The sequence below is a fragment of the Sparus aurata genome, chromosome 10 (genome assembly GCF_900880675.1).
Source record: "Sparus aurata chromosome 10, fSpaAur1.1, whole genome shotgun sequence".
Taxonomy (NCBI): domain Eukaryota; kingdom Metazoa; phylum Chordata; class Actinopteri; order Spariformes; family Sparidae; genus Sparus; species Sparus aurata.
In genome coordinates this window covers 5,734,008-5,749,995 of record NC_044196.1, presented here as the reverse complement: position 1 = coordinate 5,749,995, position 15,988 = coordinate 5,734,008, and the positions used below count along the sequence as shown (strand labels likewise).

At 38.1% G+C, this 15,988-nt stretch overlaps 2 long non-coding RNA genes across 2 annotated transcripts; both read left to right on the top strand.

The window, feature by feature from the left end:
- Nucleotides 1-78: 78 nt before the first annotated feature.
- Nucleotides 79-15,978, top strand: LOC115589877 (uncharacterized). The gene is made up of 3 exons (XR_003985615.1): nucleotides 79-138; nucleotides 15,518-15,583; nucleotides 15,899-15,978. It is a non-coding gene; the product is annotated as an uncharacterized LOC115589877 (long non-coding RNA).
- LOC115589886 (uncharacterized) lies at nucleotides 3,145-4,978 on the top strand. The gene is made up of 4 exons (XR_003985623.1): nucleotides 3,145-3,188; nucleotides 3,384-3,458; nucleotides 4,316-4,397; nucleotides 4,870-4,978. It is a non-coding gene; the product is annotated as an uncharacterized LOC115589886 (long non-coding RNA).
- Nucleotides 15,979-15,988: the final 10 nt, after the last annotated feature.

Genomic DNA, 15,988 nt, shown 5'->3' with positions numbered 1-15,988 from the left:
CATCACAACTAGTTCAGTGTTTTGTTTTTTCTCTCTAGACACTGAGTCAGGAAGGGGAGGGATTAAGAAAATGTGTCAGTCTGATGTTCAGTCAGCAGCAAGACAGCATGGAGGCTACAGCTCTCTGCACCCGACTGTGTGAGTACTTACAAATTACATGATGTAGTTCTCAACTACATTATAAACATCAGTATATGAATTAACACATATTTTAATATTAAATATATTCAAGCAGAACAAATTCCTTGTAGACAATAATGTGATTTCTTTTGTGATTTTGTTGTTTCTTGCATAAAATAGGCAGAGAATAAATCATTTTTAAATTTCCTTTATACTAAAAGACATAAATAAATTACAAAAGAAAAAAACATTCTTGCAAGATACAGAGGTAGATTTGTATTTCATTTTTTTGTATCTGCTGTTCCTTAATTTGAAATAAATCGAATTACCAAACTGCATTCTGTGTCTGTCACACAGAATTAACATGTCTTATTATATCATCATACTCATAAGAGTTGAGTTACATCTGAGCTTAACTAAAGTGATATCCGCTTACTAATTCTAGGCACAGAAGTCCAAGTTATGTTGCATATTGACAAAAAAACGGAAAAGTGACACCATGGACTCACTTCTGTCATAAATGAAGTATTCTTGATGCATCAATTCTTTTTGGTTAATCCTTTTATGGACTGTTTTATTTTATAATTGAACAGTATAACCATTGATTTCAACTGTCACAAATGCTCAAAATGTTTTCGTAGCTAAAATAAATATTTCAGGCATCACAGCACCGCGATGATATGATACATGATTTTTCCTCCAATTATTTATTATTTCATTTTATTTATATAGCACTTTTCAATGACCCAAAATCACTCATTCATACTGGTGGTAGTACACTACGATAGTAGCCACAGCTGCCCTGGGGCAGGCTGATGGAAGCCCGACCACCACCTCAAACATACAGCAGTCATACACATCCACACGAGGCAAGGTGGGTGAAGTGTCTTGCCCAAGAACACAACAACCCTGATACAGTTGGCCGAGCGGGGATCGAACCGCCGACCCTCTGAACATAGGTCGACCCGCTCTACCACCTGAGCCACGTCGCCCCAATTAAGTTATGTAAACAAATTAGCTCTTAAATCATTTGTATCTGGTATTAAGCTCTAATATTTTTCTCTCTAGTGATGACTGTGTTTCTGCTGCTTGCTACAGAAGTTCATAATGGTTGCTATTCTCTAAAACTTGGTACGTAGTTGGTTAATTCTTTACAATGTTATCAAATTAATTTGTGCATTTCCTTACTGCTGTTGTTTATACACCAGCCTGATATTTGCATAAAGTTGCCTTATTATATATTTTGTGCCAAATTCATGACCTTTGTTGCCCTTTACATGTTCAGAAGGCAGGAGTGTATCAGTCAGATCTGCTTTTAAACTACAATCAGTGACTTTTAGTGTTTGCTTCATATTTTTCAGATAACACGTTTGGGAACTTTATTCAGCTTTATCTTCCTTTTTCTAAATGTCTCTGTTGCAGATGCAGCTTTTCCTCGTATTGAACCAAACAGACTGCAGTTCTTTGAATATAGTACAATCTCTGTGACGTGTGAACATCTGGACTGCTCACCTGAATGTAGAGTGATGAGGAGGCTGAAGAAGGATTCATTAAAAAAGACCCAATTATTGGAAACATCAACAGGATCCATTACCGTTCCATCAGACAGTGGAGAGTACTGGTGTGAAAATAAAGAGGGGGAAAGAAGCAGCAGTATCAACATCACAGTCACTGGTATTATTAACTAGGTTACTAATTAAGGAGATAGATTTAAACTGTTCCTGAGTGTCAATACATGCATCCTTATTTTACAAAGGGTCCTTTTCTCAACAATGTGACATTTCTTAATCTTCGGGGTCATTTTTTTTTTACTAGCTTTACTTACATTTATTTTTCTTTATTTATTCTAATAGATTGTGATCAATGTGTAAGCCTAAGAATCTATTTCAGTCAACAGCAATCCCAGTTGTTCTTCTCTGCAGCACACTGAGGCAAAGTTTTAAAATACAAATTCATAGATAACAGCAAAATGTTATGTCAAAATCATGTTTTCATGTGGGTTAGATGGTGATGTGATCCTGGAGAGTCCTGTTCTGCCTGTGACTGAGGGAGACAACGTGAGCCTGTACTGCAGAACGAAGACCTCCAACCCTCCTGCTGATTTTTACAAAGATGGCCTCTCTATTGCAACTGGATATACAGGGACATTAAATCTCAACAGTGTTTCTAAATCTGATGAAGGACTCTACAAGTGCAGAGTCTCTGGAGTTGGAGAATCAGCAGAGAGCTGGCTGGCTGTCAGAGGTGAGATGATCTGTTTTAAAACCAAAACAAATAGATATCAGTAAATAGACCAAGTTTTTTGTTTTCAGAAGTTAAAATGGCAAAAGTCAAGATGTTGTGTAATTGATAATTGTCTCAACTGCAAATAAAATGTAGTGTGAAAGTAACGACAACTATAAGACGACAATAGACAAGACACCAAAAAATAAACATGTTTCGTTCAGCTATTCTAACATCAAGGGATGACATCTCTTTGGACTGGACTGAAATATGTCAACAGTTACTGGATTAATCTGTGTTGCCCAGAGAACAAAGTCTAATGAGTCTCATAATTTTGGTGATCTCTGACTTTTCATCCAGCAACGTGATGAGGCGGATATTTCTGGTGTCGGTTTTATGTCTTTACACTCACATCTGAGGATGGTTGTCATCAGTAACTGTTTTTAACTCCACACCATTTTGTCTCTTGCACATATTACTTTATCACCCGAAGATATTCAGGAGAGTTCAGAGACTCCTTCCTCCGACAGTTCCCCTCAGGTCCCGATCCTCCTACCAGTGGTTATCACCACTGTGTCTGTGGCTGTGCTGTTGATGTTGGTGGGACTACTTCACTGCCTGAAACACAAAGGTAAAGATCAGTATTACTATGTGTTTAACCAGAGCATGTTCAGAATGATCTATGTTATACAGATCTCTTCCTGTTCAGCCACAGTGATTGACCCTTTTCTTTTATTTACTGAGCTGCTGACATACACTGTTTTGTATTGAAACTATTATTTTTCATTTTTTTTGTTCTGTAGCAGGCTGCTTTGCTTCAGACAAAACACCAGGAACAGATTCAGGTGGGTCAGCTGTTCTGTCCATGACAAAATCTTTGCTCAGGACAAATAAAGTTACCTTGAATCCAGAGTCTGCACAACACTTAGTATTATAGTTCGTTATTCATACATCTACAGTACCTAAGTATATGTGCAACAACATACCATCTACAAAACATTTTATTACTAAATTCTAGTTGTATTTTATTGATGTTTCAGGCTCTGGGGAGGCGGGGGCTGCTGATGAAAACATGGTGACATACGCTGTTGTTACAAAGCACCGTAAGAGAAGAGGTAAAACTATTTTTATACTACTACTCTACTGCTGTGTTTCCCTTCTTTTGGGCTCTGGGGTGGCACACTTGGGATGCAACCACCTAAACATTTTAACAGAACATTTAAGTCTACATTGTGAGAAATACATAATATTACAATAGTGTCTTTATTGCAGTAAAACAAATTTAAAATGCTGTTTTATGTTGAGCACCTGCTGCCTGCAATGAACTGTAGTTGCCTTTGAGAGGAGAAATTGGTGTGCAGAAAAAAAAATGTAGAAACAAATGTGCACCTGATGATTATGAAGTCATTCCAAGTCTTGTCTCGTTATCTGGTGCAGCTGATCATTTGAGTTTTATGACACAAACCACATGCGAAAAACACACACATACTCACTCAGAAGTTTTTGGAATTATATTAATAATCTCTACAATAAAGCCAATAAGTGTGATATATTATATCATATTTGTGAGACACGTTACATAGTATTAGACTCTCCCTCTGGTGGAGTGATTGAGGTATAAATATTTAAGACATTAAAGACATTATAGACATTCCATTACTCCAGAAATGTGTATGAGAACATAAATAGCCAATTAGCTAAACAGAAATATAAAGATGGGTGTCATCAGCAAACAGATACAATATGTATATTTAGCATCACAAGTAATTAAATGGCAGTATGATCAGAACCACGTGTCAATATTTCAGTACATTCATAAATGACCAGAGCTGTAATTGAACTCAAAATGTAAAGGGCCCTGTGCCACCCCACATGTCAGACATAAATAGGGCAAAGTTGAGTGACAATAAAACTTATCTATCTCACAAAGCAGATTGTTCTATGTGTGTCCTCCCCTTTGTTTGTAAAGCAGAACCCGGAGTATCCAGCAGCTCAGCCAGGCAAACATCTTCAGCAGACACCAACGATGTCGTCTATTCTACAATCCAGATGAGGTGAGTGTGATACAGGGATTGAAGGTAATAGTTCAATGATGGGACTAATTCATGTTCTCAAAGCATCATTCTCATGGACTAGAAACAAGCAGATAGTTAGTGATGATGTGATTGGTATTATTTTTCAGACAGGAAAAGCAATTTCAACAGAATAAAATTACAGAACAATAATACTGGACAGCTTTAAAGTAGACAAGATGCTAAATATGACGAATGATATTAACAACATTAACAAGTCCAGCGGGTAGGACTTGTGCTGGCTGCCATTAAATCCAACTCACTGGACCTTTGGTCAATGAATGAATTAATTAATTAGTTGAGTTGAAAATGCTAACAACACCAAAGACAATGTTAGCAACTCGCTGGTTAAGAAAGTGGAACATCCAGATACTCCGGAAGGAATCTCATAAAAATACAAATGTAATTGCTTGACTGTATTTGAAAACTAATGGGAATCTTGTTTGTCTTACAGGTCACCTAGAGCAGAAATGTGGGCTTAGAGTGGAGCTTAAAGCTGTGCTGTCGTACATGGATATGAGGAGGGAGTGATACTGTATATTTTACAGTAAACTAGTGGATCTTTAATGACCTGGCACTCTGTGGTAAATGGATGCATGTTCAAGAACCAGAGAAATTAGTCGAATGGGGCCGCCAGTTCAGTCAATTTCAGGTGGTTGGATTTAACCATCAAAAACAGTAATCATAAGTCATCTTTTTCTGCCTGTGTCCAGCCTTTAGAGGGGTGATTTTGAAAACTTGTTTTGTTTTGTCCTTTTTATACTTTAAAAACTGTTAGAAAAGGTTGTTGTTGTTGTGGATGAGTTGATTAAAAGATTAAATATAGAAAACACACTTAACCTCAGAACAGTTTGTGTCCCTTGAAGACGTGACTTTGATCATGAATATCAGCTCTTCATCTGTGGGCTTCAGCCAACACGCTGCATCGCTGTCTGTCTTTAGGACTGAGTGGTTTCTCACACTGTGACAGTTAAACCACATTGTTCCATCTGTTCAAACGTCTGGAGACGCTTTTTATAAGAACAGAGCTGCTGCAGCTTTTAAATACACTCGCTGTGGTTGAATACCAACATGATGCTGTTAGAGCAGTTTGACCTGAAGCAGACACACTGAGTGACAGAAATATGAATGAACACAGGTCGCGTTCATGCTATCTTAAAGTTGTGGCATTTACCAAGTTCATTTTTTTTAAAGCATTCAATTTGTTTGTGACCTGATGTGACCTTGGTTCTTTGGCTGCTCCTCCAAACCTGATTGATGCTTATCAGACTTCAGACTTCAAACTCATTTTATTGTCATTTCATTGCCATGGAACATGGACAAAAAAAACGAAACACAGTGCTCAGGTCCCGGTGCTAAGATACAATACATAAATAAATATGTTACTAAAAAATAAAAAGAAAAGGACACAATTATGTATGAATATAAACAAATCAGTAGAAAAACTAACATCCGGACTAAGACTAAAGACTTAAATTTCAAGTCATAGCCCATAACAGCATTAAGTGCCATATAGGGAATGGACATTAAAAGCCAGCAGCAATCAAGGGTGCAGCATTGTTGAGCTGTTTAGCAGCCTGACAGCATTCGGGAAGAAGCTGTTTTTTTTTTCATTATGGTGGATCTCGACTGGATGCTGCATGTCTATTAAGAAATGATTACATAATTATAATATATGAGAGCATATATCTAAGTATGAAAATATACAACTAAATACAATATGCCATCCAATTAGGGTGAACCAACAAAATCATGCAAGATCATCTCTTTTTTTTTTTGCTTGCAAATATTAAAACAAAGTTTTATGCAGAATCAGTAACTTTATTTTTACTGGTCGTGATTTTTAAGAGATGGCGCATATCTAATTAGCACATGACCACTGACAATGCATCTGGCTGGACAGTCAGAACATTTTGAGCCAGTTTTTCTCAGTTTGAGTCAGTTTCTGATGTTTGTCTTTGTAGGGCAGCTAACTGTCTGTTGTTCAGCTGCTGCTGTCATCTTGACGAGGGAAATGCTGTGACTGTATGTATAATGTTATAAGTTCTGTACAGAACATCACTTATTCTGGTATCGTGTGTCTTATGTATATGAAAAGTGCCTCTGTCTAGTTTGTTTGATTTAACTTCTTAAACTTGCAATAATTTAATGAAACCCTTCAGTAGATCTTCAATGTGCTGTGACTGCTGTATGATCATGATATGAAGATGAATACAGGTCATGATATGAATTGTGCTTTTATAATCTCTCTATAATCATATTCTTTTTTCATAGTTTTTTGTGTAACCCTGACAGACGCTGGGCACAATAACCTGAGTGTCTCCACTGAGAACTATGATGCTAACAGCTGCTGAGTCTTTTATCACTTACTGTAAATGTATTGTAGCTAAGCTATAAAGAATGTGAATAAATGGTCTCATGTACTAATGAGTTCAATAATCTGCTGTGAAGTGATCCTTTACTGCAGAATAAAATGATAATAATGATAATAATAAAATATTAATAATAATAATGATAATAATGATAATAATACAAATTGTTGCATTGATTGTCTGTGTCTGGACAGAGAATATGATTTTATTCTATGTTTCACAGATTAAAAAGGAGCTGAGCCATTCTGCAGAACATATCATCAGCCTGAAATGAAAAAACAATATTCAAATGCATTTTAAGCAGTGAACAGTAATCTAGATAAACCAGTTAAACCAAAACAATAATCAATAAAAAATGAAATATACACACATAAGATACACAAACAAACACATACTATGAAGTTACTACGTACATTAATTTGTAAGAAGTTGTTGAATTTCTAAGTCTAGGACATTGATTAACAAATTCACACGGCAGCAAAAACTGCCTTGAATGTACCTTTGGCAAAAATAATGACAAGAAAATTACATTTAATATTATAAATCATAATATTATGGTTCAATCAAAGCAAAAATACAGTCATACTTGTTAACCTTGAAACAAATATTAAATTGAAACCACAAAGCAATTTCTTTTTTTCAAATGCTTTTAAATGTAAAAAATATATTTAATATGTAATGTTATGATCTTTCTTTTTTAGAATTACATTATGATGACACCTGACATGTTTCTTGATCAGCAGCATAAAACACTGAGACTTCAGTGACAGTGTAATAATGAGTTTCCTCTGAATCTGCTGCAGCTGCTCACTGACTTTCTTCTTGTGGTTCCTCCTTCTTCCTGTCTGTGATCTTCTTTAACAATTCAGTTGTTTTGTTCAGTATTGTCTGTGTTTGTAGGTTAAGATTTTCATCTTCTTGTTTTCTCTTGTTCAGCTGAGTTTTGGCAGTTAATGTGATTTCTTTCATTCTGTGGAATCGTTCACCTTCTGCCATCTTCTCCACTGACTGCATCTCTTTCTCAATAACTGTGATGTTTGTCTCCATGTCCGTCTGTTGTTGTCTCAGTTTGTCTCTCTGCTTTTGCAGTTCCTCACTTTGTTCAGTCAGTTTACTGTAAACCTCCTGCTCAAAGCCTTTCTGTTCCTCCTTATTCTTCTTCAACGTCTCATCTTTCTCCTTTAACTCTTCTTTAAGTTTTACCATTTCCTTCCTCAGATCCTCAGTTCTCTCTGAGATGAGCTGCTCTCTTTCAGTTTGATCCTCTTGTTGTTTCTTTCTTTCTGTGTGGTGATAAAAACAGGAAACAGTGTCAGATTCAGTTCAGACTTGTTCTGCTGATGCATTTTGTAGAGAGAAGGTGTCACAGTGAACACCACAGAGACACAATAAAGCATTTTTTATTATTCTACAGCATGTCCAATGTTTTATTAGAAAATTAAAGACTTTCTGTAACAGGATGTGATTTCTGACATACTCAGATCCTGTCTGCAGTTTCAAGGTGGACTGGAACCAAAAACCAGCTCCTGACACAAGACTCACCGAGTCAAGTCACTGATGTGTACTAAACTTTGTCATATTTTAGCTTCTTTATTGATTTTTCCTTAATTAACATCATGCTCTAAAACCTGAATTCATATTGTACAATCACCAGTGACATCTTGTGGCCAGTTGTTCACATCCCATCAGTTAAACTCACCTTTGGTTTGGATTTGTCTCCATTTCCACACAACACAGACTGCTGCAACAATAAAGAGGAGCACAAAAACCACTAGAACAGCAACATGAGCAGAACAAGATGTGAACTTGAGGCTGACACCTGAAATGACAAGAAACACAACAGAACAGTGGTTATATACAACCAGACATCAGCTGTTTGAAGAGAAAATACAGATATTCGAGAAAAAAAAACTGACGAAACCAACCTGAAACCGTGATTTCAGTCTCTCTGATCTGGTTGGTGCTGTTCTGTTGGACTCTACAGGTGAAGCTGTTGCTGTGTCTCTTCTCCACAGTCACTCTGCTGCTGACAGTATAGAGGTCATCAGGACCTCTGACTGTCTCTGTAGGTCCAGCAGAGAGGAGGTTTCCCTCACCGTCCAGCCAGAACACCTCAGGTTCTGGATACCAGCCTGTAGACTCACACTGTAGAACTACATGTCCACTGCTGCTTCTTTCTATCCTCACTATGAAAGGTGAGGAGGCGGCTCCTGAGGATGGAGGACAGGAGGAACAGGTGACAGGTCACTGATGCACGTTTACAGATCTGCTCATTGAACTCATGAACCAGAGGAATGGAGGCACATGTGCATGTTGCTGATGAAGAACAGTGTAATGTTCAACAGCACATTTTTCACAAGTGTAAGAAACAGACAAAATAAAGACGAAGTGATGATTTCATTGATGGAAACATTTAACATGAACTTACCTGGAATAAGCTGAACAGAAGAGTCACCCACATCTGGAATGAAGCATCTGTATCGTCCCTCATCAGATATTCTCACTCTGGAGAGTTTGAGTGAAATGTTTCCGCGCTTCAGTTCATCACTGAACACTGATGTTCTTCCCTCGTAGACTGGATGTTTTTTACTCTCCAGTTCCACTCCGTCACGCCACACATAGACAAATCTGGGCTCCAGGTCGGGTCTGGTCCACTCCACTGTCATTTCTGAAGCATTCGCTGCAGGTTCCAGGTGGCACGGTAAAACGATGTCCTGACCCACTGCTGCCACTACTGGCTGAGCTGGACCGACGACCTGAACATGACCTAAAGAAACGACAGTGAATCAGCTGACGACGTTTCTGAAGATCTCATTGGTCGAGTTAAACCTTAGCAGCCCTTAAACTACAGTGACATTTGTTAGAGTTTGCACTGTGGTTTTGTTGGTTCTTCTTTTATCTTGAAGCAGCCCTCCCTGTGTTTTCCCTGCAGGTATATTGCCCTGATGTGTTTCACCCGTCACACCTACAGTCTGTGTTCTCCCTGCTGTCTCTGTCAGTTTGTCTCTGTTGTTCCCCTGAGCCTGGTCCTCTGTCTTCATGTCCCTTCTCCCATAGTTTGTTTCTACCTTTTCTTCCTCATGTTTTTCCTGGTTTGAACTTTCTTTAGCTTCTCTTTTTTTTTCCCTTTACCCTGCTTTCTCCCTGACTGTGTTCTGTTTGAGTCCTGATTATTTTGTTTTATGTAAAGACTGCAGGATGAGGAGAGATAGCACGACGTTCAGTCAAAACACCTGCACAGTGTGCGACAGTTTGAATTTGAATGTGATTAATATGTATCAGATGTCCGGTAGCTCGGCTGTCCGGACATGTCAGATCTAAAAACATTGACCACTTTCTTCACATTAATGTGATGTCTGTTCACTTTAGATATAAAAAATGAAATCATTTCATGTACTGTAACTTTCATCAAGCTGTCACTTGCTGTGTGTGTTTGTGTGCAGTAAGTTACCTGTAACACAGGGTGTCTGAGGACGGACCAGCAGTAAAACAAGTACGTGAAGATTTAAAACATGGCCCATCTTTTAGGTAACACATCCTGGGTCACTGACATGAGAAATTAAACAAACAAATTATTTAAAAAAACATGGTTTTATTGTCTGAATAAAGCATTCTACTAGTGCAGAACGTACCTGTAGCAGGTGTGACAGAGTCCATCCAGCTCAGGAGTACCTTCTAGGGATGCAAAACACTGTTATCACATGTACAACATGGGAGGGTCTTTTCTCGTTGGATGATGTGTCAACCCAACCCAGCCCAGCCCAGAGACAGATGTGATGGTGGCTGACCTGCAGCAGAGGGCAGAATAGAGCTTCTGTCTCAGGAGAGTGTTCATGACCCCATGAGGAAATGAGTTCACATTGAAGTTATTTTGAGAGATAAAACAAATTACTTATGAATTCATGTATTAGGAACCTCTTAACATCTGGACAGAGACAACACATGAATGAGGTGAACAGACTTAGGAGGAGGTTCTGACCCAGAAACAGCTGTGAGATCAGATGTGAACACAGACCGGTTTACCCTCGTCTGAACACCAGAGATGAGCTGCAGAGGAAGGGTTTAGGTCTGGAGGAGGGTCTCACACACATTTCACTTCAGCTGCAGCTCAGTCAGACTTCAGTAGGACGACAACATGGAGGCCACAGCACTCTGCACCAGACTGAGTGAGTACTGAGTCTCCCTGTGAGAATTATTATCATGATCAGTACAACTACATAAGCAGGCAGATGGCCTGAAGTCTTGCAGAAGATATTGATATGTTGATAAGCTAACAAAGTATTGTTATATCATGATGTCCTACAGGCTGAACTTAAGTAATGGTCTGTGTTATGATAGCGTGTTGTACACTGTATTGAACTGAGGCTAAGATAAAGTCCTCATTGACCAAAGCCAACACTGAAAAACCTTTGTTTTCTTTGTTTAGTAACATCATATACAGTCATTCACTGGATGACTGTGACTAGGTGAAGTTTTTCGGTATTTGTTCTCCATATTTTGTGCAACTTAACACCTCTACATTTCAAAAGGAAATATTGACTTTAAAATTAAAATGTCCGTAACTAATGGGTTTATCACTGTAGCCGAAATGTTTCTGACAAGAGTCTCTTTAGGCTTCAGCTTTAGATTCTCTTCTTTATTTACTGAAATCTTTCTACCTCTTTCTCTCCAGTGATGAATTTGTTTTGGCTCCTTCTTGTAGAAGTCCAAAAAGCCGGTGAGTAGATGATAAACTCCGTCATCAACTTGAACAAAATTCCAACACCACAATTTTTTTTAAAACATCTGTTTGGTTTAACAACAAATTGAATGTTGATCATTTCAAAATAGTTTGAATTTTTGACACAAAAGATTGTCCTCTTGGTTTAATACAGATAAAGTTTGCCGTTAATTGAGAAACAACACATCAACATTTAACCAAACCCTCAGTCTCTCCAAAACTAGAAGAGGTAGTTCACTGCTGGAAAGAGGGACCAGATGTCACCATGCCATCTGGTCATACGATATAAACAATTTCAACTACAGTGTACTCACCTTATTCTTACCTTATCTATGTCTGTTTTTCCTTGTATTGTCTCATCCTGTCATGTCTGTATTAATCTTTAGTTTTGTTTTTTTTAATACAAAAGCTTTGGCTCATGTGACTTTTGTTAATGTGTTGATCAGCTGGTTCTGTGATCCTGGAGAGTCCAGTGGTTCCTGTGATTGAAGGAGACACTGTGATTCTGCGCTGCAGAAACAAGATGGCTTCATTCAACCTCACAGCTCATTTCTATAAAGACGGCGTCCTCATCAGGAGCAGTGACACTGGAACTCTGCTCATCCACAATATTTCCAAGTCTGACGAGGGGCTCTACAAGTGTAATGCCGCTGGAGCTGAAGACTCACCAGAGAGCCAGCTGAAAGTCAGAGGTGAGGGGATTTTAAGAAGGCAACGATGGACAAAAAAGATTTATGTAACAAAAAGAACGTGTTTGGTTAAGTTTGGTAACAGCTGTTTGGGATGAAATGTTAAACATGCATCTTCTCCCACATCCATATTTTTCCTATCCTTTTACCCAAAGATGCAAAGCTATGCCGTTATGTAGAGCAACATGATTGGTTGGTTTCAGTGATGGTCCTGGGGACATTAGTTAAGTTCCAGGATCAAAGCCAACATGGTGATATCAGATCATGTGTGCAGTTAGAGCAGTAATGATGAAGATGTATTTTTGATTCCTGACCACAACAATGAAATATGTTTTTCACATATTGATCAGCTGGTGCTGTGATCCTGGATATTCCCATCCACCCTGTGACTGAGGGAAACGCTGTGACTCTCCGCTGTAGAAAGAAGAACAATCCCACAAGTAACATAGCTGATTTCTACAAACATGGCGCCCACATCGGGACCGGCTATAAAGGAGACGTGATCATCCCCAGTGTCTCCAAGTTTGATGAAGGACCCTACAAATGCACTATCTCTGGAGCTGGTGAATCGGCTGAGAGCTGGCTGACTGTCAGAGGTGAGACACATTAGTTTTATGCAGATGATAAAGTTTCCTGCATCATCTGAAGACCACATTAAGCTAACCTAATTAAAAAGAATAAACGTATTAAACAGGGATGATGGAAGGAGACACTGTGACTGTACGCTGCATGAACAAGATGACGACCAGCATCACAGCTAATTTCTATAAAGATGGACTCTTTATTGGAAACAGCTTGAATGGTAACCTGACCATCCACGGTGTCTCCAAGTCTGATGAGGGGCATTACAAGTGCAACATATTTGGAGCTGGAGAATCACCAGAGAGCTGGCTGGGTGTCAGAGGTGAGATAAAGAGCAAAAGTTTAATATCTTATCTCAGTTCATAACTTTAAGATACATGTTCCATTTTGTCATAGCAAGCAAATTCCCCAAATTTGGTATTGCAATGTATGTGCTATATGCTAAATTATAATAATTATTTTTTTCTTGTTTGATTGAATTACAACAAACACTCTCTATCATTTTTCCAGACTGTCCAAAAGAGAATATTCCCTTTTGTTCTGACCAACTTCCTGTTCTCCTCTACCTCCTCATAAGGACTGTTGCCACCATTGTTCTGGTGGCTCTGCTGCTACTGGTGTTGAGAAAATGTCACTCTAATCGAGGTAAAAATAAGTAAATAAAGAAATAAAAACATGAAATGATGGAAACATCTTCATAGAATTGCTGCGTTACATATGCACCAATTCAGTTATTGTTTCTATGTTTGGTTGAAGAAATAATGTAGTCCAATCATCGATTTGTTCAATACACTGGTAGAGACACACATCTGTAGGCCTGTGGTAGCTTGGACATAGAGCAGAGTACATTTTCATCAGCATAATGGCAAGTTCATTATTTTACTTAATTTGGCCGAATTAAAGCAAATAAATGGGAAAAACGACTCTACAACTGAGACGACCGCCAACTAAAACTGATCATAGACAAACATGTAACATGTTGTTTCCTTGTACAGTCAGTTACAACTTTTTGTGTTACATTATAAGTTGTGTTTGTTTGACATGTTATTTTCAGTCGTTTGCATGTTTTCTGTTTTGGTTAGTTATCAGGACATAAAGGGAATCTGATAAAAGTGAATACTGCAAATGTGTGTATAATTTCACAGTCAGAATTGTACTTTTCTGTTAAACAAACTTTATTAAAAACTTTTGAGTGGGGTCTGCTGTTTTCTGTGAATATATCACTCCCTTGACTGATGTTTGACATTGTGTGATATTTTAATAAGGCCTGTAAGAAGATCTGTGATCATGAGAAAGAGTTTCTCAGGGCTGAAGCAAGTTAAGATAGCCGTTTTCAAACCACATGGCCTCTCTACAATGTGCACTTCTCTGTCTCTATCTTTGTATGTAAACACAAGTGTCTACATACCTTCTCTCCACTCTGACCACAGCACACTTCTCTTTAACGCTGTGCAGGTTAACCACACTGTCTCTGCATCTGTGTGAGAACAGCCTGTGGCTTCAGGTCAGGTTACTCACTAAGAAGTGAGATCTGCGGGGCAAGAGTGAGTCTGCCTGGTTATAGTGACGTTGAGCAGTAGATTGTTCTCTGTGCACAACTCTGCAAGACTGTCAATTTTTTCCTGATATGAACTCTCACCAATGTTTAAAATGCGGCCAGTGATGGTGGTGTCATCCACATACTGAACAACAGAGGAGACTTGATGTCTGATGCAGTGGCAGGTGTACAGTGTGAACAGGAGGGGGCTGAGCATGCAGCCCTGGGGGGCTCCGTTGTTGAGCACTAACATAGAGGAGGTGTGTCTGCCAGTCTGACCTATCTGGGGTCTATTTATGTATAAAAGTGCAGATTGTTATCTTAATTTCATGGGTGAGATTTTTTGAAAAACTGAGCAGTAGTCAACAAATAGCATTTCGATGTAGCTGAATATTGTCGTAGTGTGTGCAGACTGCATGGAGGGCAATGGATATGGCATCCTCTGTGGATCTGTTGGTTCAGAATGCACACCAGTAATGACATCACAACTACTTCAGTGTTTTTTTCTCTAGACACTGAGTTAGGAAGGGGAGGGATTAAGAAAATGTGTCAGTCTGATGTTCAGTCAGCAGCAAGACAACATGGAGGCTACAGCTCTCTGCACCCGACTGTGTGAGTACTGACGAATAAAAATATAGATTCAATATAGATTAAAATATATTTAAGCAGAATAAATTACTTGTAGACTGTAATGTGATTTCCTTTGTAATTTTTGCTCTTTCTGACATAATCAAGGCAGAGCATAAAGCCTTTTTAAATTTCCTTTAAACTAAAAGACATGAATAAATTACAATTAAAAATATTGTGATATTAATTAAATTACCAAACTGAATTCTGTGTATCTCATACAGAATGACAAGTCTTAAGATGTCATCATACTCATTCGAGTTGAGTTCCATCTCAGCTTAAGCTGGAATTAAATTACTACAGCTCACTAAGTCTAGGCACAAATTCTTTTGGTAATTTAACGATAAAACCATTCAGCTCAACTTTCACAAAAGCTCATAGTGTAGCTGAATTTACATTATGTTACTCGATTTTCATGAAGATCAAATCAATAAAGTAAAATGTCAGACATCACAGCACCGCGATGACATGATACATGATTTTTCCTTCAATTATTATGTAAATGTTTTTATGAACCGACAAATTAGCTCTGAAATCATCTGGATCTGGTAATAATCTTATATTTTTCTCTCTAGTGATGACTGTGCTGACTCTGCTGCTTGCTGCACAAGTTCAGAACTGTTGCTGTTCTCAAAAACTGGGTACGTAGTTGGTTAATTCTTTACAATATTATGAATTACTATTACTAATATTATTTAATAATTTGTGCATGTCCTTGCTATTATTATTTATACATCAGCCTGATATTTGTATAAAGTTGCCTTATTATCTATTTTTAGCCAAATGCACGACCGTTGTTATCCTTTATGTGTTAAGGGGCCAGGAGTGTATCAGTTAAATCTGCTTTTGAACTACAATCAGTGACTTTGTTTAGTGTGTGCGTCACATTTTTCCAATAACAAGTTTGGGAAATTTATTAAGCTTTATCTTCCTTTTTCTAAATGTCTCCGTTGCAGATGCAGCTTTTCCTCGTATTGAACCAAACAGACTGCAGTTCTTTGCATATAGTACAATCTCTGTGCAGTGTGAACATTTGGACTGCTCAC